The sequence below is a fragment of the Monodon monoceros genome, unplaced genomic scaffold (genome assembly GCF_005190385.1).
Source record: "Monodon monoceros isolate NGI ecotype Baffin Bay Population unplaced genomic scaffold, NGI_Narwhal_1 Super_Scaffold_11, whole genome shotgun sequence".
Classification (NCBI taxonomy): Eukaryota; Metazoa; Chordata; class Mammalia; order Artiodactyla; family Monodontidae; genus Monodon; species Monodon monoceros.
This window is the reverse complement of record NW_021703767.1, coordinates 2136983-2164714: the sequence shown is the minus strand read 5'-3', so window position 1 is coordinate 2164714 and position 27732 is coordinate 2136983. Positions and strand designations below refer to the sequence as shown.

The 27732-nt window shown below is 47.2% G+C and overlaps 1 protein-coding gene across 2 annotated transcripts in view; it reads left to right on the top strand.

Annotated features, from left to right (window-relative positions):
• The window catches only part of AGPAT3 (1-acylglycerol-3-phosphate O-acyltransferase 3), a 92192-nt gene that overhangs the window by 8447 nt on the left and 56013 nt on the right, over positions 1–27732 (top strand). For both annotated transcript variants that reach the window (XM_029214222.1, XM_029214223.1), the window contains exon 2: positions 18939–19004. The gene's annotated coding sequence lies outside the window, so the exon portion shown is untranslated. The remainder of the gene's footprint in view (positions 1–18938; positions 19005–27732) is intronic.

Here is a 27732-nt window from a genome sequence, read left to right as displayed (position 1 = left end):
CATGATATATTATTCTGTATTGCATTACCACGTTCGGTTTGTTAATATTTTGTTTAGAATTTGTTTAGAAGTGCGCATGGCTTGCAGTTGTCCTTTATTATACTGTCCCCGTCTTGTCTGGGTTTGGTGCTGGCTTATACTGGTTTCGTCATATGAGTGGACAGTATTGCCTCCTTTTCTGTGGTATAAAAGAGCTTCTGTGAGACTGAGGTTATGCGTTTCTTACGTAATTTCTTGGTCTGGGCCTGGCTCTCGCGCAGACAGATTTTTACATCCTGGTCGATTACTTTAATAGTACAGATCTGTTCAGCTTTTCCAGCCTTTTGAAAATAAGGTTGGGTATTATTTTCTAGGGAGTGATCTGCATTAGTTATCTGTTGCTATGTAACAAATGACCCCAACACTTACTGGCTGTCAGCAGCACTTACCATCTCACCGTTTCTGTGGTCCCGGAATCCAGGCTCAGCTTAGCTGGGTCCTCAGGCCCGGGGTCCCTCACAGGCGGTGACCAAGGTGCCGCCTGGGGCTGCAGTCTTATCTGATGGCGCCACGGGGCAAGGATCCCTCTTCAAGTTCATTCATGTTTCTGTCAGGATCCAGGTCCTTGCCAGTTGTTCTGAGGGCTCCCCAACCTGGCAACTTGTCCGTCAGAGTGAGAGTGAGAGGGGGAGAGGGAGGGGGAGACACCAGCTAGATGCAGTCTCAGTGTTGTAAACCACATCTCGGATGCCACCTTCCACTACTTTTCTCGTCCACTTTTTGTTGGAAGCCAGTCAGTAGGTCCAGCCCGCCCTCAAGGGTGTGGGTTACACAAGGGTGTGAACCATGGGGGTCATCTTAGACCTGTCTACCCCAGTATCCGTGTCAGTTACGTTGTCAGTTTCTTGGTACAAAAGTCATAATACTTTCTTAATTTTTAAATCTCTACTGTATCTGACATTAAGCTCCCCCTTTCATTCCTAAAATGTTTTTGCTTTTCTTTGTTCTTGATTCATCTTAGCAGAGGCTTCTCTGTTTCATTGCCATTCGCAAAGAGCTGACTTCCAGTTTTATAGATCTTGTCCAACACATCTTTGGTTCCCGTGTCATTAATTTATCCTTTCGTTGTACACTCCCTGGGTTGTTTTTTTTTTTTTTCTTTCCTGGTGTTCCCTTTACAGGTTATTGAGTTGAAAGCTTAACTTCTTTTTTTAATTTTTTCTAAGCATAGTTTCTTAATTTTCAGACTTTATTTCCATCATAAGCATTTAAGGCTATAACCTTCCTTCCTGGTTCTGCTGTCCTGTGTCCTGTATATTTTGGTGTGCAGTAATGTCATTGCTCAGTATTTGAGTTTTTGAGCATTTAAAAATCCTTTATTCTTCTTCTATGACCCATGAGCGATACAGAGGTACTTTTATTTTCTAAGTGCACTGGGATTTTAGGTTATATATTTACTGTTGACTTCACCTCAGAAGCCTCGTGGGCAGAGGACATGGTCTATGTGGCACTGACTGGCATTCTCTGAGACATGGATTACACCCTGTCACCTCCTCCTGGCTCAGGGACCCGCTGTCAGTTCCGCTGTCCTTTCTGCATCAGTAATGTTTCCTCTCTGCTGTGTTTGTGGTCCCTTTTACATCCAGTATTCTTCAATTTTTTTTTTTTTTTTTTTTGCAGTACGCGGGCCTCTCACTGTTGTGGCCTCTCCCGTTGCGGAGCACAGGCTCCGGACGCGCAGGCTCAGCGGCCATGGCTCACGGGCCCAGCCGCTCCGCGGCATGTGGGATCTTCCCCGACCGGGGCACGAACCCGTGTCCCCTGCATCGGCAGGCGGACTCTCAACCACTGCGCCACCAGGGAAGCCCGAGTATTCTTCAATTTCATGGTGGCATCTCTGGAGTGGATTTCTTCTTATTTTCCTGCTTTGGAGTCAATGTGCTTCCTGAGGATAAAGTTTTGTGTCTCTCAGTAATTCTGGAAAAATTTCAGCCATTCTTTTGTTGAATTTTGTTTCTACCTTATGCTTGACTTTCTCACACCATCTTCCAAGCCTCTTCAACTCTTGTTCATGTCTGTCTTTTAGTCTTTTTTTTTTTTTTTTTTTTTGCCACATTCTGGGTGATTTCCTCAGCTTTCCTTTCCAGTTTTCCAGCTCCATCTTCATCTCTGTCTAACCTGCTGCTTAACCTGCTCATTTTGGTGATTATAGTTTTCATCCTCGAACGTTCTCTGTGGTTCTTTCCAAACCATGCCTCTTCTCTTGCATGGTGTTCTTTTCTTTGCACATATTTCAATTTCCTGTTTTATCTCTAAGCATATTATTCTATATGCTCAAAGAATAATGCCAAAGTAATAAGAGCGCCCCAAATAATACTGAAGTCTAAATGTCTTGGGGGTTGAATTCCGCTGTTTGTTATGCTGCCTCTCACTCCCTGAAGCTAGTTTCTCGTGTGCCTTGTAGCTTGGACTGTGCTCTTGTATTCAGGAGGACTTTGTCTGCAGGTTCCCTGGAGCACATCTCCCTGGACAGGTTCTGCCTTCAGGAGTTCTGCCTGCTTCTGCCAGGAGCCCAGGAGGGGGACTGATCTGGAACCATTATAGGTTAATTTTCTGGACTCATAAAAGGGAACTTCTGAAGACATCATTGACAAAGAAGGAAAATGATCCCAAAACAAAACTCTGAGCTCGAAGAGATTGCTGAGGTGAACCGACACAAATGGTGATGAATAAACAATAATGCAAGTTAAGGAATGCCGTAGGTTCGAGTATACCTACGTGACTGAGCTAACTTGGGGTAAATTTTATCCTGGCCTACAACTGCCTGGTGGAAGACAGTTGTGGTGTCCGGGGAGCTTAAAGCCGGGGGGCCCCTCCCTCCCAGTGCACACCTTTATCAAGCGCTTTCACCAGTTTGGGACACAACTGCAAAACCTGTCTCAGATTTTGTCTTCAGTGAACTTAACTTCCCGTCAACTTCTCTGTCATCCGTACAACTGAGGTGGTATCTGCTTTTTTAGAACTGGAGACTAAGCCACCATCCAAACAGTTTTCTTCAAATGACATTTTTGGTAGCTGGAAAACTACCATACATGTGCGGTGTGCAGTATATGCCAGTAACAGTGAAAGGGCGTGTCTTTAAGATGGTTCATACATTTTAGCGCGTCCGATTTCAAAACTGGAAAATAAATGTCGGGACTTCCCTGGTGCTCCAGTGGGTAAAACTCTGCGCTCCCAGTACAGGGGGCCTGGGTTCGATCCCTGCTTGGGGAACTGATCCCCGCATGGAGGCCGCAACCAAGGAGTCTGCACGCAGCAACTAAAGATCCCGTGTGCTGCAGTGAAGATCCCGCGTGCGACAACTAAGACCCGGTGCAGCCAAAATAAATAAATAAGTAAATAAATATTTTAAAAAAGGAAACTAAATGTGAAGGGAAAGACCATTAAGCATCTGGAATGGTGTTATCTGGGGGGCTCTGCCTGAGGTCATGTCTGCCAGGGGCCTCCCGTCACTCCTTGTTATTTTAATTACCTGCGAGGCTGTGACCCCAGTTTGCTGTCCTCTCAGCTCCGAGCCCTAAACCCCAGGCCCACAGTTTCCCCCCCACAGGCTGTGTGTCCTCAGCCCAGGCGCCCAATCTCAGCAGGCCTCCCCTGTCCACCCACAGCTGTGAAACACCCCTACCCTCTCCCCGTCTCCTGTGGTGAGGTCACCGCGCTGGCGTCCAAGCCAGGCCCCTGCCCCGCCGTGACCCCTTCCTCCGTGTCTCCCCCCTAAACCCCCACTGTCCCTCATGGAACCTCACTGATTCCCCCCGAGACAGGCCACACACGGGCTGCTCCAGTGCCCCCAAAGGTCCCCAGGCCTCCAGTTCCACTCCCACCAGATTCCTTCCCTAGGGCGCATTGAGGTTCTGTTTTGGTAGCCCCAGTACTATCCCTGTCACTCCCGGGCTCCAGCCCCGTGGTGATGCCCCACTGACACTTCCTCCTCTTCCTGGTCCCGGCTTCTCCCCCGAGGCGCGCTGCACCTTGGACCTCTCATTTCACCAGGAGGCCTTCCCCATCCTGAGTCTGCGTCAGAATGCACACGCACGCTCACCTGTGCTCACACGTGCACACACATATGCTCACATATACCCACACGTGGACCACGTCGTACAGGCTGTCTTTGTGGCCCACTTTCCTTGGTTCACGTCACACTGCTGACCTTTGCCATCTGCCCCTGTCCCTGGGTAAAGACCGCGAGGGCCGTGCTCGACTCCGTTGTGTGGACAGCGACGCCTGCTGCTGGCGGCACCAAAGCTGTTTCTGTTTCCCTGTTGGAAGTCCGGCGGGCACCCTGCACGGCTCTTCCCTGGTCGGCTTCCTGAGGGCAAGTCCTCCGGGGATCGCTGAGCCAGGGTCCTCACGGCCAGAGACTTCCGACCCCTGTGGCCGACTTACCCCCAAAGAGACCATGCCTGTTTCCACTCACACCAGTAATACTTGAAAGAATAACACCATTCTAGGTGCCTAATAGTTTTCTCATTTCCACTTTATTTTCCAGTTTTGAAATCCAACCTGCTAAGGCTCTGTCCCTGCGTTTCGCTGTGCAGTGCAGCAGTAGGCAGTAGCATAACCGACGCTGTCCCCTGTTTGTTAAGGCCCGCAGTGCAAATACATGGCAGGTGACTGGCCTTCCCCTGTGGGAGCTGCGGGACGGGCCCCGGGCTCGAGTGGCTCCCAGGAGGTGACTTCATGACTCTCGGTGGTGGCCCTCTGCTCCTCATGGCTCCCCCAGGGGCCGGTGAAGATTAGAAAACATCACGTGTGAAGGTACTTTATAGAGCGGTGGCGCACACGAGGCACCGCACGCGTGTCGGAGCAGTGATGCGGCGCCTGGGGGTGAGTGGCGAGTCTCGGCAGGGCTGCCCGGGGACAACAGCACGTGGACGAGCGACCCGAGGCCATGAGCGCTTCAGGGAGGGCAGAGTTGGACATGGCTGAGCTCTGCACAGGCTCGTTCCCAAAACGGCCACCGTGTCCTTAGGCAGCTGACAAGGGTCCTGGCTGCCTCTCGTCTGGTGCCCCTCAGGTGCAGAGCAAGAGAATGGTGGTTTTTGTCCGTCCACGTTGCTCTCCGTTTTTGCAGAAGCCTGTGGCAGAGGCCTTAGGCTGCGTCCTGCTGTGTCTGGCGCGTTTCTGGAACATGGGAGAGGCTGCTGTCCACCAGCCCGCGCCCAGACCGAGGGCTTGTCTAACATCACAGAAGTGCTGGCTTTCTGTGCCAACTTGACATGTCCCTCGGTGCTGAATCATTTCATGGCTCAGCACATCTGAGCGGAGCTTCTTTTCCCTCTAAAGCGTCCCTGAGGGTAGCAGGGTTGCTGGCCGCCGAGCCTCAGGGGCCACCTGCCCTCTGTGTGGCGGGAGCGGGCAGGGCACCTCGTCCGTCTGTCCCTGTGTGGCTCTGAGGTTGCTCCTCGGGGGTGCGAGGCTGTGTTTGTGAATCACTGGGAGAAAACCAAGCCGGGACTTTGCATGGAGTCTTGATTGTTTAATGCTGCGAGCTCAGCTTCAGGCTTTTGGTGGAGTGGGCCTCAGTGAGCCTGCCCCGCTTTGTCATCAGGGACTCTGATGGGCTCAGAGTGGATACGCTCCCTTTCTCAGCAGTTTTCTTGCCATTTGTGTGTGTGTGGGGGGGGTGTGTGTCACATACACACCTGTGGCCCTTTGAAAATAAATGTCAAAATGTGCAATCACATGTATGGTAGCACAGTTGTATTTAAAGCAATGATTTTGCCAGTTATTCTTTTTATTCGCACTCACATACATCCACAAAAACCCGGAATAAGCACATAGGTAGAGGGCGGAACCCAACCCCGGTGCGCTGACATGCAGGGAGCAGGCGGTGGTGGCCTGGACGTTGCAGGTGAGCTGTATCAGGCGTCGTGTCTAACTTGACACGTGGGACAAGTAGCAGTATGTTAGCTGTGCTCAACGAGAGAGATTTGTTCCAGGCTTGGGGTTGTGTTTACAGGGTTGACCCTTCCAAACTGGGTGATGGGGGGACGGGGAGAGAGACACAGAGACAGGGCAGAGGCAAAGAGAGACAGGGAAGGGGAGAGGGAGAGAGAACATGATGAATAAGAGAGAGGCTTCTTGTAAATAAGACTTTTTTAGGAAGAAGAGAAAAGTGAAGAGGAAGTGAATTGCTAGGTGTTCGTGCTTTGTCAGGTATAGTGTATTTATTTCCAGAGAGGGATTGGTTTCTTCTTCTCCTTCCAAATTTTATAGAAGGAAAAGAAAACTGGAAATATTTAATAATTTTCTCATAATTGTTATTTGTAACTTGTTGATTATATTGTACTTCCAGGAATGGGTTAGCTTCTTTTTTTCAAATTAAGAAATGCTTTAGTATATGAAACACATAGAATACTGAAGCCCCTGTACCTACCGTCCAGTGGAGGAATTAACCATTGCAGACACTTGGGAAGCCAAAGAGTTGGTGGAACTAAAAATTTCTAAAATTCTTAACATGTAAGCAGAAAAGGGAATGAGAGGCAAATAACAGCAAGTATGTTGTGTCTGAACCTGTGAGGCCATGAGGCCATGAGCCACAGAGCCACACAGCCAGAGACGTGGCTGGTCTGGATTGAGACGTGCTGTTAGGGACGAATGCACACTAGGTTCACAGACTTAGTGTGACAAAAAAGTAGAATATCTCACTGATTCTTTTAGATTGAATAGATGTCAAAATGATAATATTTTGGATATATAGGGTTAAATAAATGTATTATTAAATTATTTTTGCCTATTTCTCTTTTTTATTGAAGTCTAGTTGATTTACAATATTGTGTTAGTTTCAGGTGTACAGCAGAGTGATTCCATGTTTTATGTGTATGTATACACACACATATACACACACACACATACTTTTTCTCAGATTCTTTTCCATTATAGGTAATTACAAGATATTGAGTATAGTCCCCTGTGCTGTACAGTAGGTCCTTGTTGGTTATCTATTTTATATATAGTAGTGTGTACCTGTTAATCCCAAACTCCTAATTTATCTCTCCCCCTCTTTCCCCTTGGTAACCATAAGTTTGTTTTCTATGTCTGTGGGTCTATTTTTTTTTTTTAGAGGTACACGGGCCTCTCACTGTTGTGGCCTCTCCCGTTGCGGAGCACAGGCTCCAGACGCGCAGGCTCAGCGGCCATGGCTCACGGGCCCAGCTGCTCCGTGGCATGGGGGATCTTCCTGGACCGGGGCACGAACCCGTGTCCCCTGCATCGGCAGGCGGACTCTCAACCACTGCGCCACCAGGGAAGCCCCTGTGGGTCTATTTCTGTTTTGTATATGAGTTCATTTGTATCACATTTTAGAGTCCACATATAAGTGATATCATATGGTATTTGTCTTTCTCTGCCTGACTTACTTCACTTGGTATGATAATCTCTAGGTCCATCCATGTTGCTGCAAATGGCATTATTTCATTCTTTTTTATGGCTGAGTAATATTCCATTGTCTGTGTGTGTGTGTGTGTGTATGCATGTATATTTCAATATATACATATATATATCAATACTATACATATATTCTTAAACCAATGGTCTGTTGGACACTTGGGTTGTTTCCATGTCTCGTTTGCCTGTTTCTTTTTCCTTTTTAATGCGGCCGCTAGGAGATTTAAAATTGCATTTTGGCCCCTGTTGGCTTTCCCCTGGATGTGCTAGTTGTGGTTCTGAGTGGCCTCATGAGGGTGGAGCTGTATGACCTGGGCGGGTCCTTCATCTTTGGGCCCCATGCCCCAGGAGTCACGGGAGGTTTGTCTAGTGTGTAAGTCTCTACCCTGCGGGACCCCATGCCTCTGGCCAAGTGCCCTTAATACACGTGAAATGCTCAGAACAGAGTCTGGCAAATACTAACCACCAAGTGTGTCTCATATTATTATTAATAGAATATTTGGTAAGATCTTCTTTGCTGTATAGACATGGATTTCATAGATCGTCCACACCCAGAATTTCAAAAGGATGAGTGTTCCAATCCGGAAATGCCTGGGCGGGTCAGAACCCCGGCCCTGGTGGCTGTCGCGTGGTAGGGGGACAGGCAGAGGACGCCCCCAGGCGTGTCTCCCGGGGAGGTGGTTGCTTTCCTGGACTGGTCAGCATGTGCAACAACCAGGTCGTGGTGTTTGCTCCAAGTGGGGTCGGGCCGTGAACTCTGAGGGCGGGAGTTTGGGGAGACCCGCCCCCCAAAACCAGCAACAGGCACCGACCCCGGTAATGCAATCGCTGTGCAGCGAGCGGGAAGGTCCGGGAGACCCGCCGGCCTGAGAGGCCCTCGGCACGGCCCAGCCCCACCCTTGTCTGTCCTCGGGGCCCTGGGGCTGGAGCCCGGCCTCCCTCTGTCCTTGCTGTGCGGCCCACGAGGGCCCCGTGGAGGCTGTAGAGCCGGAGGGGGGCAGCGCCTGCCTCTGTCGCGGGAGATTGTGCGGGGACGCTCCGGAGGAGAGGCTGGGACGCACGGGGCTCCTCGTCCGCTCCTGGCGGGGATTCTGGGCAGCGCCGGTGCTCAGGGCCCCCAGGGTCTCTGGGAGGGACGCGCCCGGAGCGCGGTGGCCGTGGCTCTGGGCTCCTCAGGCCGCTGTAGCCCTGCTGGGAAGGCCAAGGCCATCAGCCCCGGAGCAGCTGCCCCTGCCGCTCAGCCGCCGGCCCTTGAGGGTCTGCCGTGGTCCTGCGCGCAGCCTCTGAGGGACCCGGGGCCCTGGGGACCTTCTTCTCTTTGCCGTGGGCGTGGTGTCTGTCTGCTGAGACACCCTTGACCCAGCTGGGCTCCGCTGTCACCAGGCATGTGCTACGCTGTCCCTGACAGCCCAGAATAGTCCCCGGGCTGGGGGCCCCTCCCCCTTCCCTCTTCTCCCACCCCACTCTTCCCCTCCCCCCTCCTCCCGTCTGTGTCATGAAGCCTTTGACTGTGAGCCGGCGATGGGGGTAGTACCTTTCTCAGCACATAAGCTTTCGTGGCCATCTCATCGCCGGAAACATGTCGAACGTGAACCTCGTGTTTGTGTACCTGCTACTCATTCTTCCGTATGTTCTGCGGCTTCTCAGTGGAGTGCGATGGTCTCCGTAGCTGAGCGACCCGCAGCCCGTCCCGCCCCTCACTGGCCTGCGTGTGCCGTGCGGGCACCTTGGGCCTGGACGGGGCGCGCGGGCGGGCATGGCCGGGGCTGCGTTCTGGGGCAGCTGAGGGTTGACCCGGAGCGCGGGCCTGGCCTGGGTTGGCATCGGCCGCTCGTTGTACACTTTGACTCTCTGTCTCTGCCCTCCCTTCTCCCCCGTTACCCTTAATCAGCTAACAGTGATGCTCTGTGTTTTCTTCAGAAGCATGACCTTCACCCCCAGAGACCTTGTTGGAATGGAGGCACTCGTCTTACTGAAGAGCAGGGGTTTGCTCCAGCCAGGGAGCGGGCGTGGCAGTGGGACTGGGGTCTGGACAGTGTCCCCTGGCCCCGCAGGTGGCATGGGGCTCGGGCCCGAAGGGGAGCCCCGGGTGTCCGGACACCCTGTTCGTGCACAGCTTGCTCTCAGTCTCCACCGCGGCGAGATTAGATCTCCAAGCTCACACTTGGTTCTTGAATAACCAACTTTCAGTTAAATGTCTTCTCCACTCGTGATGGCAGGTTTCTTACACAAGCCGATTTGAAGGAGACGTTGTCATCCTGTCCTGTGGGTCTGAGGGCCCAGGCTCCAGCCGGGCAGGCCCAGGGGTGCCAGGCGTCTGCGAGGGTGGTGGTCCCCAGGTGAGGGGCGCAGGCAAGGGCCTCGGTTTCCAGGGTCCTGGGGGCGGCTTGTCACTTCTGCTTCAGGTTTTTAAAGTTGGCCTGTGCTTTGGGTTTTCTGTATCTTTTTGGTCAGTTGCTCTTCCTAGGAATTTGTCCTGTTAGCTCTGTTTTCAAGTTGATTGCTCCAAAGCTGCTCATAATTCCCTCTTAAAAATGTCCGCAGCGTTTGCTTATACCTCCTCCTCCCTGCTCCTGATGCGGTCCATGCCATCTCTCTGTTTATCTTGATTCTCTTGCCAGAACTCTGCCACTTGTACTGATCCGTTCAAAAAACCACCTTTGTGGTTTTCTGTATGCTTTTTATTCCATTAATTTCTACTTTCTAAGTTATTTCCTTCCTTCCTCTTGATTTACTTTCTGTTTTTCTAACTTACGTTTTAGGTCATTTGTTTTCAGCCTTCTGAAATTTTCTACCACACACTTAAGTATAACCTTTGATCCCTTTAAGAACTTTTAGCGGCAGCCTATAAGTTGTGATGTGACACATTTTTGTTACTCTTCCATTCAGTAGATTTTCCAGTATCTAATTGATTTAATTTTTGATTGTTGATAACTGTTTTGAATTTCTAAGCATAATGGAATTTTTCCAAATATCTTTTTGTTGCCTTTTTTTTGTTTTTTTTGCATCGGTACATTTTGGTCAAAGAATATACTCTAATACTGATGCCTGTCTTCTGAAATTTGTTAAGACTTGTTTTATGGCCCAGCATACGGTCAAATTTTGGAAATGCTCTGTGCGTCTTTGAACAGACTGTATTCTGCAGTTGGTGAGATTAGTTTTGGTAGGTTCGTTATCATGCTATTTAAACTGTCTATGTTAGGCCTCGGCAAACTGTAGTGCATGGGCCGAATCTGGCTCGCCACTTGCTTCTAGAAATAAATTCTTATGAGATCACATCCACACCCATTGGTTTATGTATTGTCTATGACTGTTTTGCACTGTGACTTGGTTGAGTAGTTTCAGTAGAGACCGTTTGGCCGGAAAAATCTAAAATATTTACTATTTGGCCCCTTCCAGAAAATGTTCGCCAGCTCTTGTATCCTCGTTGACTTCTTGTATCTATCTATTTTATCAAATACAGAGAGAGGTCCATTAGACTCTCTAGTTATCACTGTGTGTTTGCCTATTCTTGCATTTCTATCAATTTTTAAATTGAATTTTTTAAAGTTAATTAATTTTCGGCTGCATTGGGTCTTCCCTGCGGTGCACGGGCTTCTCATTGCGGTGGCTTCTCTTTGTTGCGGAGCACGGGCTCCAGGCACACGGGCTCAGTAGTTGTGGCTCATGGGCTCTAGAGCGCAGGCTCAGTAGTTGTGGCACACGCGCTTAGTTGCTCCGCGGCATGTGGAATCCCAGACCAGGGATCGAACCCATGTCCCCTGCGTTGGCAGGCGGATTCTTAACTACTGCACCGCCAAGGAAGTCCATCATTTCTATTAATTTTTGCTTTGTATGTTTGGGGCTGTGTTATACTAATGACACCAGTTTTAAAATTGTGGCATCTTTTTTATGAGTGAAGTGTCTGTCATATGAAGTGATTGGCCATCTCTTCTAGTGTGTTTTGCCTGTACGTCTGCTTTGTCTGAAATTCATGTAGCTGAACCTTTGGGTAGTACTTGCCTTGTATACTCTTTCTATTCTTTTATTTTTAACCCTTTTGTATTTTTATGTCTTAGATGTACCTCATAAACAGCATATAATTGAAATGGTTTATTTAACTGAAGTTTGATAATCTCTTTAAAATATTCTGACAATTAAAATTTTTTTAAACTGGAGTCTTTATTTGGTTTACTTTAAATGTCATGACATAGATTTGAGTTTAAATCTACCATCTTATATTTTACTGACTGTTTTATCTGTCCTATGTTTATTTTTTCTTTCCTTCTCCTTTCTTGTTTTTTATTGAATTGATGATGGATCCTTTCTTTTTTCTTTGTTTCTTCCTTTTTTTTTTTTTTTTGACCACTACCACTAGGAAGTTATAGACTCTTTCTGTTCCTTTGATGGTTTTCCCAGAAATTACAACATTCTTACTTATCAAACGTCTAAAATTAACTAGTACTTTACCTTTTAGGGGGGATCCAAGGACTGAGATCACCCCTAACTTTCCCTTCCACCTCATGTGTTATTGTGTATTTGATGTTTTTAACCTCACAAGCCTCTGTTGCTAGATCCTTAGTATTACTTCTGTTTTTGATTTGTAGATATATCTGCCACTTTCTTTGCTCTTTATTCTTTTCTCATCTTTGACTTTCCATCTGAGATCACTTGAAGTGTACGTGCATTAGAAATTCCTTTAGTTAGATTCTGATGATGGCAAGCCTTCCCCACTTTTGTTTAGTTTTCCCTGCTCCTTCAGAGACGCATTTGCTGGTTGTGGAATCTGGGTTGCCAGTCGGGTCCTTTTATCACATTGATGACAGCCTGTGCTGGCCATCGACATCCTTCATATGTTAACAAATCATTGTCAGGCTGTCTCCCCTTTGCAGGTAATCCGCCTTTTTTCTCTGGCTTCTGAGATCAAAATTAAAAGCCTTTGTTTTTCAAGAAAGTGAAAAGACAACCCACAGGATGGGAGAAAATATTTGCAAATCACACATCTGACAAGGGGCTGGTACCAGAATGTAGAAAGAGTTCTGACAAGGCTGAGCGATAGGTGCCTGAGTGCCAGTATGGAACGTCTCAGGAAGGGGCAACAATGGGGAAGGCCCTGCCACCTGCCGCTGGTTCTGAGCTGCGCCCTCCTGCCTCGTGCTGTCGCCCCCGCCCGGACCCCCCTCCATCCACCCGCGTGCAGGAGAGTCGCTGGTCATCTTTCCAGACGTTGCAGCCATCTCCATTCTGTGCAGCTGCAGCCTCTGCCTCTGACGTGCTGATCAGCGCTTCTCAGCTGAGGTGCAGCGGTCACGTCCGCTAGCGCTGCCCACTGTGGATGAGTGAGAAATGCAGTGAAAATGCAAGATCCCAACATCCACAGCTAGCCACGGTGGGATGAAAGGGACCAGACCGCACATCCCACCTTAAACAAAGGAAAACAAACAGAAGTGTGTGAGGCTACCGACTTCACACATGCACAGCAGGGGCACTGGACGGTGACCCCACGAGAGGGTGTGAGTGGGGCACCCCTCTCCCAGCTTATCACCTGCAGCGGCCAGCTAAGCACAGGGAGGGCAGGTGGAGACGGAGACTGGCGTTCAGGGACTCCGTGAAGGCTGGAATTCGTGGGAATACTGGAGAGGATAGGACTGCATGACTCAGGAGTTCTAGAGAGCCGAGAACGGTACCCCCCGACTCGTTCTTAGACTGTGGTGATCTGCGCACGTGTGTGGGATGCCACCAAGGTCGGGGGAGCCTGGAAAGGGGTAGATAGAACCATTCCCTCAGTTCACACGGGCTGTGAATGAAGTTGTGTTCTCACCAGCCTGGTGGAAAGACCTCACAGCTCAGAGGATGTCGGGTAGGCACCTCAGAGGCCATCGCCTCCCCCGCAGATGCAAGCCTGCTCAGGACCCACAGAAACAAAGCTTGGGAAGGTCAAACAACTCTGAGAAAGTTAATGACACTCCCAAACAAAGCCTGACAATACTTGAGGGACCACAACAAGCTCATCCCCCGACACGCCATGTTCACAGTGCCCAGGAGCCAAGCAAAAATTACTTGTCATGCAAACAGGGGGGAAAACATAACCCAGAAGTCGAGAAAAATCAACTAGAAACAGATCCAGGTGGATCCACAACTATCCATATGGCAGAATTAGCATAGAAGGATGCTAAAAATGTCTGTTATAAATGTGTTCCATGTGTCCAATGACACAGAGAAAATATGCACAGAATGAGGAGAAAATAGAAGATATAAAAAAGACCCAAATCTTCTAGAGAGGAAAATGCACTGGGCGGGGTTCATAGTGGGTCAGACACTCAGCCCCAATATGTATCTTCAGTATTCTTGAAGACATATCACTAGAAACTTTCTAAAATGAAACACAGGAAAAGGGCAGGGAAAAAAAACAACAGCATCAGTGGAACCATATAAAGAGGGATAACAAACATGAAATTGAATTCCAGAAAAGAGATGTGTGTGATGGAAAATATTTGAAAAAAATAATGGCTAAAATTTTGCAAATTTGATGAAAACTGACTTTCAAGAAGATCAATAAATCCCAGGCAGAAGAAACATGAAGAGAACTACACCCATGTACATCAGAATCAAATTTCTGGGAATCATAAAGGCAGAAGATCTTAAAAGCAGCCAGAGGCAAAATCCTACACTGTACAGAGGAAACAGAGGTGAAGTCACAGTGGACTTCCTGTCAGAAGTGGTGCAATTCAGAAGAGGATGGAAGGGCATCTTCAAGATACAGAAGGAAAAAAAGCTTCAGCCTACAATTCTGTAGCTAACAGAGTCTCTTTCCAAAGTGAAAGCCAAATAAAGACTTTTTTAGACATTTAAAAGCTGAAAAAAATTTATCACCAGCTGACTTGAACTCCAGAAAATATAGAGGAAGTCCTCTGGGGACAAGGAAAGTGACACCAGACAGGAATTTGGATCTGAAGGAATAAAGAGCAGCAGAAATGCAGGAAAATGTAAAAGACTTTTGTCCTCTCATTTTAAAAAGTCCTTTAGGGCTTCCCTGGTGGCGCAGTGGTTGAGAGTCCGCCTGCTGATGCATGGGACATGGTTTCGTTCCCCCAGTCCGGGAAGATCCCACGTGCCGCGGAGCGGCTGGGCCCGTGAGCCATGGCCGCTGAGCCTGCACGTCTGGAGCCTGTGCTCCGCAACGGGAGAGGCCACAGCAGTGAGAGGCCCGCATACCACACACACACACACACAAAAAGTCCTTTAAAAGATAATTTACTGTTTAAAATAAAAGTACTAACAATATTTTATAGAGTTTATAAGTAGAAGTAAGAGGTATGGCAGTAGAAGTGGGGAAATGGAAACTAGTAAAATTCTTAAAATACATGAAGTATTATAATATTATTGGAAAGTAGACAGTGATATACTAAAGATATAAATTGTAAATTCTAGGGCAACCATTAAAAAAACAACAAAGAGGTATAGCTAATAAACTAATAATGGAAATAAAATGGAATCTTAAAAAAATCCCTAATCCAGAAGAAGACAGAAAAAAGGAGAAAATGAAACAAACAAATCCAGATAGGACAGACAGAACGATAATAGATTTAATCCCAACCATATCAATAATCACATCAAATATGGACAGCCTGAAAACTCCAAATAAAAGGCATCTTGTCAGAGTGTCCAAGCAGATAGAAAAGATTAGGTAAAAGTGCTTTCCACATTAAATATAAAGACAGAGATAGGGTAAAAGTAAAGGGTTGGAGAGATAGATACCATGCCAACATGAATCACAAGATAGCCCAAGTGGATATATTAAAATCAGACACGTTATATTTCAGGACAAGAAATATTGCCAGGGAAGAGAATGTCTCCTCATAGTGATAAAAGGGGTCGGGTCATCAAGAGAACGTAATATATTGAATATATGTGCGCTTAACAAGAGCTTCAAAATACATACTGCAAAAACTGATAGAACTGAAAGGAGAATTAGACAAACCCACAATTACAGTGGGAGACTTCAACACTCCTCTTTCAATAACTGACAGAACAAATACAAAATCAGTAAAGATAGAGAAGACTTGAACAACACCATCAATCAGCTTGACTTGACTGGTGTTGATAGAACACCCATCCAGCAACAGCAGGGCACATCTTCTTTGCAAGTACACACGGAGCTTTCACCAAGGTAGACCAAATTCTGGCCCATGAAAATAACCTCAGTAATTGAAACCATACAAAGTATTTTCTGTGATTGACAGAGAATTAAACTAGAAGTCAGTAATTGAAAGATATCTGGAAAAATCCTCAAATATTTGAAAACTCAATAAAGACACTTTTAAATAGTCCATGGTCAAAGGAAAAGTCACAAGGGAAGTTTGATAACATTATGAACTGAGTGAAAGTTAAAACATGAGGTATCAGAATTTGTGTAATGCAGGGAAAACAGTGCTTAGGCATCTGTAGCATTAAATGATCGTATTAGAACATAAAGCAGTCCTCAAATCAATGATTTAAGCTTCAACCTTAAGAAAAAGTAAACAAAGGAAAGAAATAACAAAGAGCAAAAATCAATGAGATAGAAAACAAACAGTAGAAAAATATCAATGAAACTGAAAGTTGGTTCTTTGAAAGAATCATTAAAATTGGTAAACCTCTAGTTAGACTGATCAGAAAAAAAAAAAAAAAAGAGAAGAAAAACTACCAAAATCAGAGCTGAGAGGGGAAGAGTCACTAGAGATCCTAAGGGAATATTCTGCAATGCTCCATGCCAGGAGATGTGACAACACAGATGAGAGGGACATATTCCTGGAGCAAAAGAAATCACTAAAACGTATTCAAGTCCAAATAGATGACCCAAATAACCCTGAATCTATCAAAAAATGCAATTTGTATATAAAAACCTTCTAACAAAGAAAACTCTTGGCCCAGATGACATCGTTGATGAATTCTTTCAAACAGTTAAGGAAGAAATAGTACCAGTTCTACACAAAGTCCTCCAGTAATTAGAGGAGGAGGGAACACTTCTTAGCTCATTTTATGAGGCCAGCATCGCCCTGGTACCAAAACCACACAGATATGGACCGATATCCATCATGAACAAAATCCTGCCTGAATTAGAAATTTTTAGCAAACCAAACCCAGCAATATGTAAACAGTCTAGTGCACCATAACCAAGTGAGATTTATCCCAGGAATGCAAAGTTGGTTTGACATTCGAAATCAGTCATTATAATTCACTTTATTAACAGACAAAAAAGAAAACCATATGACTATCTCAGTGGTGCAAAAAAAAGGCATTTAATACTCATTTGTGGTTAAAAAAAAAAAATCTCTCAGCAAACCAGAAGTAGATGGCCTCAGTCTAATAAAGGGCATCTATGAAAAACCTACAGCTAACATCCTACATAATGGTGAAAGACTGAAGCTTTCCTTCTATATTGGGAGTGAGGCAAGGACATCTGCTCTTATTCACCACTCTTATTCAACATTATACTAGAAGAATAAGGCAAGAAAAAGAAAGAAAAGACATATAGAAGGGGAAGAAAGAAGTAAAAATATCTTTACTCACAGATGGCATGATGGCCTATGTGGAAAATCCTAAGAAATGCACAAAGTTACTAGAACCAGTAGGTGAGTTCGGTGAATTTACAGGACTCAAGGTCATTATAACAAAATTAATTTTATTTCTACATACTAGCACCGAATAGTTAAAAGCTGTAACAAAACACCATTTACAGTAGCATCAAAAATATGAAATTCTTAGGGATAAATATAACAAAATAGTGCCGAGAGAGATTAAAGCAGACCTAAATAAATGGGGAGCTATACCATGTTAATGGACCACAGGACCCAATGTTACTAAAATGTCAATTCTACCAAAACTGTTAAATAGATTCAGTGCAATGACAATCAAAATCCTGGCAAGGGGGCTTCCCTGGTGGCGCAGTGGTTGAGAGTCCGCCTGCCGATGCAGGGGACACGGGTTCGTGCCCCGGTCCGGGAAGATCCCACATGCCGTGGAGCGGCTGGGCCCGTGAGCCATGGCCGCTGAGCCTGCGTGTCCGGAGCCTGTGCTCTGCAACGGGAGAGGCCACACAACAGTGAGAGGCCCGCGTGCCACAAAAAAAAAAAAAAAAATCCTGGCAAGGCTTTTTGTAGAAACAAGCTTATTCTAAAATTTACATTGGAAATCTAAGGACCTAGGAGAGCTCCAATAATTTTGAAGAGGCAAAGAAAAGAGTGCCTGGCTTTAAGACTTCCTCTACTTCTATGGTAATCTAGACGTTGTGGAACGGCACAAAGGTATACATGCAGATCATTGGAACGGAGTAGATTCCAGAAACTCGCCCACACATTTATAGTAAATTGATTTCCAACAAAAGTTTCAACATAATTCAATGGGGAAGTGATAGTATTTTCAACAGCTGGTGCCAGGACTATTGGACAGCTATGTGCAAAAACAGTGAACCTTCGCCCAACTTCATCCCATATTAAAAAATTAACTCCGAATGGGCTGGTCGCCCAGACCTAAATATGAAAGCTAAAGCTATAAGGTTTATAGAAGAAAACAAATGTTGTATTTGCATACAGTGTAATATCATTCAGCCTTAAAAGCAAAGTTATGACACATGCTACGACATGAATGAACCTTGAGGACATTATGTTCAGTGAAATAAGCCAGACATAAAAGGACAAACACTGTGTGATCCACTTACATGAGGTCCCTGGAGGAGTCAGATTCATAGGGACAGACAGCAGGACAACAGTGGGGGCCGGGGCCCGGGGAGGGGATGGGAGGGAGTGTTTCATGCGGACAGAGTTTCAGTTTGGGAAGATGGAAAGTTCTGTGGATGGACAGTGGTGATGGCTCCCCAACAGTGTGAATGGACTTAACCCCACTGAACTGGACACTGTAAAATGGTTTAGATGGGGATTTGTATATGTATTTTACCACAGTTCAAAACAAACAAAAACAAGGACTAAAATTAGCCAGCCGGCCTGGGTTTGGCTTTATCAATGGCAGACTGGGCTGGCCTGGCGGGAGCCCCTCCTGCAGGCTTAGTGGGTTTGGGAGGGAGGAAAGTGCAGGCGAGGTCGGCACAGTTGCTGTCCCGGGAACGGGAGCCTCAGCGCCCAGAGGGGCCGGGAGGCCTGGAGGCTGTTCTGCGTCTTGTCCATCCACCCAGGAGGTGGCCTACCTTCTGCTGTTCCTGCGAGCCTGCAGGCGAGGTTGAAATTGCTCCGCGGTCCGTCCTGGGGTGCGGTCTCTGCATCTCTGTGGCTTGTTCATTTATGGGCCGTCTGTTGGGCCTCCTTATCAGGCGGGGGGAAGTAACAGCACTTGGAAAGGCCTGATAGGCTGTGTCCCTGGTGTTTGCTTAAGTTAGTGGACCATTCGGGTCATCGGGACCTGAATCGAGTTCATTCATAAGTGTCTGCTTCCCTGATGTGCAGGCTTTTTGATTTTAAAGTAACTGCGCGTAGTTTATTCACTGAGTATTTTTCCAGTCCTGCCTAAGTACCTTTGTGTTTGTCTTTAACTCTCAGGCCTTCAAGTTGGAAACCTCTGAGGACGATTGCTCACCCCACTGACCCTGCTGACCCTGGGCCACGGTGAGTCAGGAGAGGGAGGTACCTGATGCCTGAGCCGCGTGTGTGTGTGCGTGCATGTGTGTGTATGTGCGTGCGTGCTCCCTGGAGCAGCCCTGGAGTGGGTCCTGCCCCAGTGGTCTGGACCTGACTCTGTCGGCAGACACAGAAGTCTATTGCCTTGAGAGGCAGGCTCGCTGATCCAGCTTCAGTGACATTGAAGGGACCGAGCAGGGCACAGCTGGACCTTAACACATTGTTGGATTTTCTTAAAGGGGTATACACTTTAAAGTTTTCTTACAGCCAAAGAATATTTATTATAATCAGAATACAAATGAAAACGTCCCGGTAACGCGGTTCCCCTTCTGTTTCTTCCTGGAGGGATGAGTGAAGGGGCCAAGCTAAAACTGCTGCTGGGTGGAGGGCATCTCGGGAAGTGAAGAATGGGCGTCCCCCTAGCGGAGCTGGACCCAGCTTTCGTTAGCAGACCTGGAAATCCGTGAGTCTTTTGGAGATGGACGTAGCTGTCCAGCCGAGTCGTCCAGGGCTGGACTGTGACCCGGAGGTCAGGGAGCATGTTTGCCATCAGGATGTTCTGCTCCTGTAGGTAGCTCCTCCGGGAAGCCCAGTGGTAATGGACAGCTGTGGCAGAGAGCCCTGGTCAGGTGGCCTTGGTTCCTCCGGGGCTGAGGACAGAACCTGGCCGCAGGGTGACCGCCAGTGACCCGGCCCTCTCCCGTGCTCCCGTGTCCTGGCTTCGGGCCGTCCAGGACCTGCCTTTCAGGCTCCAAGCTGACCTCACCTTCTGCGCGCAGATGCGTTCTCGGGGATCTGCCGCGTTAGGTGACTGAGTGACAGGTTCCTTTTGTATTAATCCAGCCTTGACCAGAAGGCCTCCCCCTGCCATTTCTTCTTTGGACCCAGGAGACATCTGTCACTTCAAGTGCTTTCTGCAGAGAGCGAATCCAGCCATTAGGTTTGGAAGTTTACAAGTTTCACTGCAGGATCCCAGCTCTCGGTGGGCACAGGCAGCTTCCCCTCATGTGTAATAGTTACACGGTGTTCTGATAGCGACTAGCCTAGCCGGTTAAGAACAAGCTCTGGGGATGTGAATAGGATGAATGCAAGCCGGTGTCAGTCGCATACTTTTTATATTTATAGTTATGACTTATTGAAAATAATGTTGCTTAAATATATGACTGGAGCACTGCAGTTAAAATTACTTTGTTTAGTGTCTCTTTATAATTATTTTATTATGAGTGCTTATTGGATAACTGGAAATATAAATATGACTACATGGCAGCTCTCAGCTACCTGTTCTCTGAGCACCTCATCTCCCAACATTCTGCATCAACAAAAGTTTATTTGCTTTTTTTGCTCATTATTGATTGAGTACACAGCTTGTGGTTTTAGCTGTTAAATTGTTGCAAGCTTCTGTTCTGTGCAAAAGAATATCAAACTACATTGTATCCTAAAGTTGAGCTCTCCATGTATTCCTTTCCTTTTATCATCTGGCTGTGGGTGAACTATACTTGGGGCTAAAAGGATTCTCTCCCTCATAACTGCCACTGCCCAGGATGTGGCCTGCGATGGCCACGGGGACTGTGGGTGGCACCAAGAGCCTTTTGATGTGTGAAGCATGTCGTGTCGTACGTGGTAGGAATGTGTGGTCAACACTGGTTTGTTTCTGGAGGAGAGTGACCGGGGGCCCTGGTCATCAACCAGACCTCTCCCAGAAAGACGGGATTGGGGGAGGTTGGAGATGGAAATCAGTTTGCTCTCCCTCTTTTGTGGGGACGGGACCTCAAAGTTCTTTAGCAGTTGAGGGCTGGGAAAAGGGATGGGGAGAAGAGTGGCAAGTTGGAGACGTGCTTTTCAGCTCTGGGACAGTCAGATTTATAACCAAGCATCCAGCAAGATTAACTCAACATTTACAAAAATAAATGACTTTTCAGTTACGCATGTACGACTTACCATTTTTTAGAGGCAGGAAAGATATAACCCCTCCGCCCAAGCTAGTCATCATCAGTATTGAAATTTAAAGCAAATCATTCGTTTGTGACTTGAACTGGCACCTCTCAAAAGACGTCCAAATGTCTAATAAACACCTGAAAAGATGTGCAACTTAATTAGTCGTCAGAGAAATGGAAGTCACAAACCACAATGTGGTTTGATGAGTGGAAGGATGAGGTGAGTGGACCAGAGTGGGGGGCAGCGGGGCTCATCCATCACTCTTTTTTTTTTTTAACTTTATTTTATTTTTTAAAATTTATTTATTTTACTTTTGGCTGCTTTGGGTCTTCATTGCTGCGCGCGGGCTTTCTCTGGTTGCGGCGAGCAGGGGCTACTCTTCGTTGCGGTGCGCGGGCTTCTCATTGTGGTGGCTTCTCTTGTTGGGAGCGCAGGCTCTAGGTGCACGGGCTTCAGTAGTTGTGGCGCACGGGCTCCGTAGTTGTGGCTCATGGGCTCTAGAGCGCAGGCTCAGTAGTTATGGCTTGCGGGCTTAGTTTTTCCGCAGCATGTGGGATCTTCCTGGACCAGGGCTCTAACCCGTGTCTCCTGCACTGGCAGGTGGATTCTTAACCACTGCACCACCAGGGAAGCCCCTCATCCATCACTCTTATCATTGCTGTTATGCATGTCGGCTCTGAGCTGAGCACTTAAAAATCCCTCACTGTTCAGTTCTCTTCCTAGAGTGTGGAGCGAATGTTACTTGTGTTTTTCTGATGAGGACGCAGCCTCAGGATGAGCCCTTTGCCTGTGCTCACGAGTGGTCCCCTGGGGTTCAGAGCTCTGCCGTGCCCCGAGGGCAGGTGTGTGTGGTCCTGTCCCTGCCGGCCCCTGGCACCCTGGTGGACACTTGTGCTGGTTGTCAGGTCCTGTGCCAGCCCTGCAGGATGTGCGGTTGCTGCCCGGGAGGGAGAGGCTGGGGGAGAAGCCGGGAGAGTGCTAGGACTTGGGCTGCGCGGACCCTTGGGCTCTGGGACCTGAGAACGCCCGCCTCCAACGTGGCCTTAAGGCAGCATGCTTAGTGGCTGGCTCTGTGGCCCCCTCACTGATGAAGGGTAGAACAAACAAAACATCTCTCCTACATAGCTTATTGCAATTTTAGCTCCCACGAGTTTTCCGTTAACTTTTCTTACAAGTTTAAGATGACGGGAAGGTTTTCCTTAGTCTTTCTTAGGTACTGATGCTGAAACAGTGCCTTTCCGTCCCCCTCTGTGGCCCACGTGGACTGCAGACTCAGAACTCAGTCCAGGGGGTGGGGGAAGGGGGACAGGGGGAGGGGCTGCGAGGGCGGTCAAGGTGGGAGGCCCCCGTGTGCAGCCCCCTGCATGGCCGTGTTTGAGGACGGGTTCTCTTTGCTCTGAAGGTGGCACGAGGGGCTGAGCAAAGGGCTCAGACTTTGATGGGCCAAGTTGTGTCTGGAGGAGCCTGGTATCCTGCAGGGTAAGCTTTTTCCCTTAAGAAACAGTCTTAACAGTGTTCAGCATAATTGTCTAGACTTCGTAACCACTGGAGAGACAGAAGGTTGGAGCTTTACAAGCCAGCAGGTAATTTTTTGTTAATATTTAAATTTTAATTTAAGAAGTGATATGTGCTTATAAAAATTAAACACAGAACCAAATCTAATAAGTAATCAAAATTCCATTCTTTACTCCATCCCAAATCCCACCCTTTTTCCTGGAGGGAACCACTAAAAATGGTTTGTGGTTTATCCTTTCAGAGCTTGTCAAAATACACTTAAGAACACACGGGCACAGTTTCTAAAAATGTGTTTATGTGTCATGATATCCATCTGTGCAACTTAATTTTAACTTGCTTGAGGGTCTTTTACTACACATAGATCTACCTCATTTAAAAAGACTTAGCTTCCTCTTTTATGCGTGTTCTAAAGAGCATGGCTGTATATACGCATATGTACACACACGCGCACACGCTTTATAAGAAGTCTGGGTGATAGTGTCAGAGCACAGTTACCTGGTTATCAGTTTCTTAGAGCCAGAGTGTGCTTTCAGGACTTGAGATGTGTTTGTGTGTCTCAGAAAGTGTCATAACTGGCACACTCATTCTTGTATTGAGGAGCTGGGGGGAGGGGTTGGGTGAGTGCAGTGGGGACAGTCCTCTGGGAGGGTGATAATGGGCCTCCAGGCTCTGCAGTATCTGAGCGGCCCTGCCCAGCCCAGATGCCTGACCTGCTGGAAGGTGGACTTTGCCCCCTGCCCGTGTGGAGTCTCTGGCTGGTGCTGTTTGTAAGTTGGAGGGGTGGGCGTGGGTAGGCTCTACAGGGACAGTGGCCTGGGCCGGATTCCGTTTCCACCGAGGAGTGTCTGTTTTCTGGAACATTCCAGGCCGCGTTCCTGTCGTTGGTAGACATATAAAGGGTTGTGTGCACGCGTGGTTACATGCGCTTTATCGCCAGGTCACCAGTGTTCGGTAGCAAAGCCGGGTCCTTCAAGTATCTAAAGTGCAAGCACAGCAGAAGCAGAAACGGGCTGGGGCCTCCGTCTGGCTCTGCTTGGCCACGAGGCCACCGTGTCCCACAGATGCCGTCTGCCTGGCTGTTCCTTATCTCTCGGTGAATAGAACTGAAAGTGGGAGAATACTCCTGAGCCAGGCGCCGTGCCTGAGCACCAGGACACTTGCCGCCGGCTGGCCAGCTCTGCTCCACGGGGCCGGAGCAAGATGAGCGGGGATGGGCGTCCGGGGAAGCACCTTCTGGAACCGCGAGTTCCTGCTGCCGGCTTGCGCACTTGGCTCTGGCCTTGCCTGAGGTTGTTTCACACTGGCTTGTGTGTGAATTGAATTTAGGAAGCATGTCCATGGAAACATGGAAACCCCAGGACCGAGGCAGGCGAGGGACAGTCCAGCTTGCACAGCCCAGCGCAGAGGCTGGAGAGAGGGCTGGCCCAGGAGCGCCTGTCGGGTCGCGCACGTGTGGCCCCTTCTCGGGTCTAGGGCTGCTGTGCTGTCTTCCTGGTTCCCCCAGCGACGTGAGCTTCTCTCAGGGGAGCTGCTGGCTGGGAGCAGACCCGGGAGGAGGGAGGCCCTGCCCAGCTGCCCAGCTGCCCACCTGCCGGAACCCTCGCTGCCCCCTTGCTATCACCAATAACCTGCCTCAAGAACTTCCTGGATTTTCTGTGTAGACAGTCATATCACCTACAAGTGACGAAAGCTGGTTTCCTTCGTTTTAACCCTGATTTCTCTTCTTTCTTTTCTTTTTTTTTTTTTTTGCGGTACGCGAGCCTCTCACTGTTGCGGCCTCTCCCGCTGCGGGGCACAGGCTCTGGACGCTCAGGCTCAGCGGTCATGGCTCACGGGCCCAGCCGCTCCGTGGCATGTGGGATCTTCCCGGACCGGGGCATAAACCCGAGTACCCTGCATCGGCAGCTGGACTCTCAACCACTGCGCCACCAGGGAGGCCCTCTCTTATTTCTTTCCTTGTCTTATCACCGTGGCTGCAGTGAGCTTTCTGGGGAGTAGGGGCCTTGAGGCAGGACGTCCTTAAACAGTTGTGGGAGGTGCTGAGCAACTTCAGCTGCTTTTCCTGAATCTCATGAAATAATCGTGTTGTTTTTCTTCTTTTGTCTCTGTTGACAATCACTAGACTAATTGATTTCCTATGGTAGACCATTCCTGCGTCCTGGCATAAACCAGATTTGGTCATGATGTTTTGTTTTTAACTATGTGACCGGAATCGGTTTGCTAAGGTATATTTATTGAGAATGTCCGGTCTGTGTTCACGCATCTGATTGGCCTGTTAAGTAACAGGCGTCTTGTCTTTTTCCTGATGTTTGCTGGACGCCTCTCGTGTTTCTCCATTAAGCAGATGCTGATTTGGAGTCTTAGATGTTACCACCTCGCGGAGAAGTATATGGTGAGCGTGTCATCTTAGGGGAAGCATATAATGCGTGTATGTAATAATTTTAAATTGCTCCTACTTTATTGAGTGCTCTCATCAGGGAGTGGGGTTAGATTTTGTTAACTTCCCTGCCCAGAATTCTTTTTAAAGAAATATAATGGATTTTATTAATAGATTTCCTACTGTCAAACCATCCTTGCATTCGTGGAGCAGACCCCACTTGGCCATGATGCATTACCTTTTTAATGTGCTGTTAGATTCTGTTTGCTAATTTTAAAGGAATTTTTGTATTTATATCCATCAGTAGAGCAGTGGGTCTGAAAATTTTGGTCTCTGTACACTCTTAAAAAATTATTGAGGACCCTAAGAAGCTTTTGTTTTTGTGAGTTACATCTGCTGTGGTTCTCAGCTGGGGTGATCCTTCCCCCACCCAAGGGGACATTTGGCAACACCAGGAGATGCTTTTGGTTGACACAGCTGGTGTGCTGGGGTGTCTCTACTGGCATCCAGTGGGTAGAAGTTAGGGATGCTGCCGAATATCCTACAATGCACAGGACAGTCCCCTGACAGAAGAGTATCTGGTCCCAAATGTCAATAGTGCCTCAGCTGAGAAACCCTGCTCTTGATAGGTAATCGTTTAGAAATCAACACAGAGCACTAAAAATTTTTATTTAATAATTCATTTAAAAGAGCAGCAATAGGGCTTCCCTGGTGGTGCAGTGGTTGGGAGTCCGCCTGCCGATGCGGGGGTTCGTGCCCCGGTCTGGGAAGATCCCACGTGCCGCGGAGCGGCTGGGCCCGTGAACCATGGCCGCTGAGCCTGCGCGTCCGGAGCCTGTGCTCCGCAACGGGAGAGGCCACAGCAGTGAGAGGCCCGTGTACCACAAAAAAAAAAAAAAAAAAAGAGCAGCAATAAACCCATTACATGTTAACATAAATAGCATTTTTAATGGAGAAGAACTATATTTTCCAAAACTGAAAAAAAATGTAATGAGGAGAGGGCCATTATTTTATATTTCTACAGTGTAATTAATCTCTCAGGCATCTGACCTAATAGGAGACCCCTGAAATACCTGCTTCTGCACTCAGCCTGTTTTACTGTGTTGTTTGGTGGAGCAATGCGATGAAAACTCTGCTGCACCAAGTATGTGCTTGGAAAACAGATGACTCTCAGACTCCCCCCACCCCACCCCAGGGTCCTCATATCACACTTGAGAACTGTTGATTTAGACAAGTCCCCTCTTTCTGCTTTCACTCTCACATTGTGGATTCAGCATCACGCTTCCTTCATAAAAAGGCGTTTGGAAATTTCCTTCCTTCTCTGTGTTCTGGAGAACGTTAAGTTGTGTCAAGATAATCTGTTCTTACAGGACTGGTAGATTTCTCCTCTGAGTCATCTGGGTTTGGTATCTTTTCTTAGAGGTAACTCTGACAGACGACTCTTTTAATTCTATAAAACTAGGTCTGTTTAGACTTTCTATCTTTTCTGTGGTCACTGCTTCTCTAAATTTTTTTCTCTTAGAAAATTATCCACGTCATCCAAGTTTTCAGCTTTATTTGCATAGAGATGTACAGTTATTTCCGTGATTTTTTAAAAACTTTACTTTTCGATGGTTTTTCTCTTTTCTTATTTTATGTATTTTTATTGCCCTGGGGGTGTATGTTTTATTAATTTTTTTGAAAACGAGTTTTTAACGATTTAACTATTATATGCTTTTTTTTCTAACGCATTTTTTGTTTTTACCTTATTAATTCTTTCAGTTACTTTTGTTATTCTAACTTTCTCAGTTGGAGGCTTAACTCTCTTATTTTCATGCTCTCACTTCTAAATATTTAAAGTATTTAATGTGATAAATTTTCCTCCAAGCACTGCTTTAGTTTCCGTTATGTTTTCTAGAAATTCTGCAGTTTGGGTTTCTACTTCCCCTGGAGAGGAGCGTCTAAGAGGAAAATATTCATGTTTGGGGCGGACGGTGGGGTGGGAAAGGCCTTTTCTGTCTCCTGATTTCTAAGCAATATTGTCTGTGTGTGTTTTTTTTTTTAACATCTTTATTGGGGTATAATTGCTTTACAATGGTGTGTTAGTTTCTGCTTTATAACAAAGTGAATCAGTTATACATATATATATGTTCCCATATGTCTTCCCTCTTGCGTCTCCCTCCCTCCCACCCTCCCTATCCCACCCCTCCAGGCTGTCACAAAGCACCGAGCTGATCTCCCTGTGCTATGCGGCTGCTTCCCACTAGCTATCTACCTTACTACGTTTGTTAGTGTGTATATGTCCATGACTCTCTCTCGCCCTGTCACAGCTCACCCTTCCCCCTCCCCATAACCTCAAGTCCGTTCTCCAGTAGGTCTGCGTCTTCATTCCTGTCTTACCCCTAGGTTCTTCATGACATTTTTTTTCCTTAAATTCCATATATATGTGTCAGCATACGGTATTTGTCTTTTTCTTTCTGACTTACTTCACTCTGTATGACAGACTCTAGGTCTATCCACCTCATTACAAATAGCATCATTAATCATTAGAGAAATGCAAATCAAAACTACAATGAGATATCATCTCACACCAGTCAGAATGGCCATCATCAAAAAATCTAGAAACAATAAATGTTGGAGAGGGTGTGGAGAAAAGGGAACACTCTTGCACTGCTGGTGGGAATGTGAATTGCTACAGCCACTATGGAGAACAGTATGGAGGTTCCTTAAAAAACTACAAATAGAATTACCATATGACCCAGCAATCCCACTCCTGGGCATATACCCTGAGAAAACCATAATTCAAAAAGAGTCATGCACCAAAATGTTCATTGCAGCTCTATTATAGCCCGGAGATGGAAACAACCTAAGTGCCCATCATCGGATGAATGGATAAAGAAGATGTGGCAC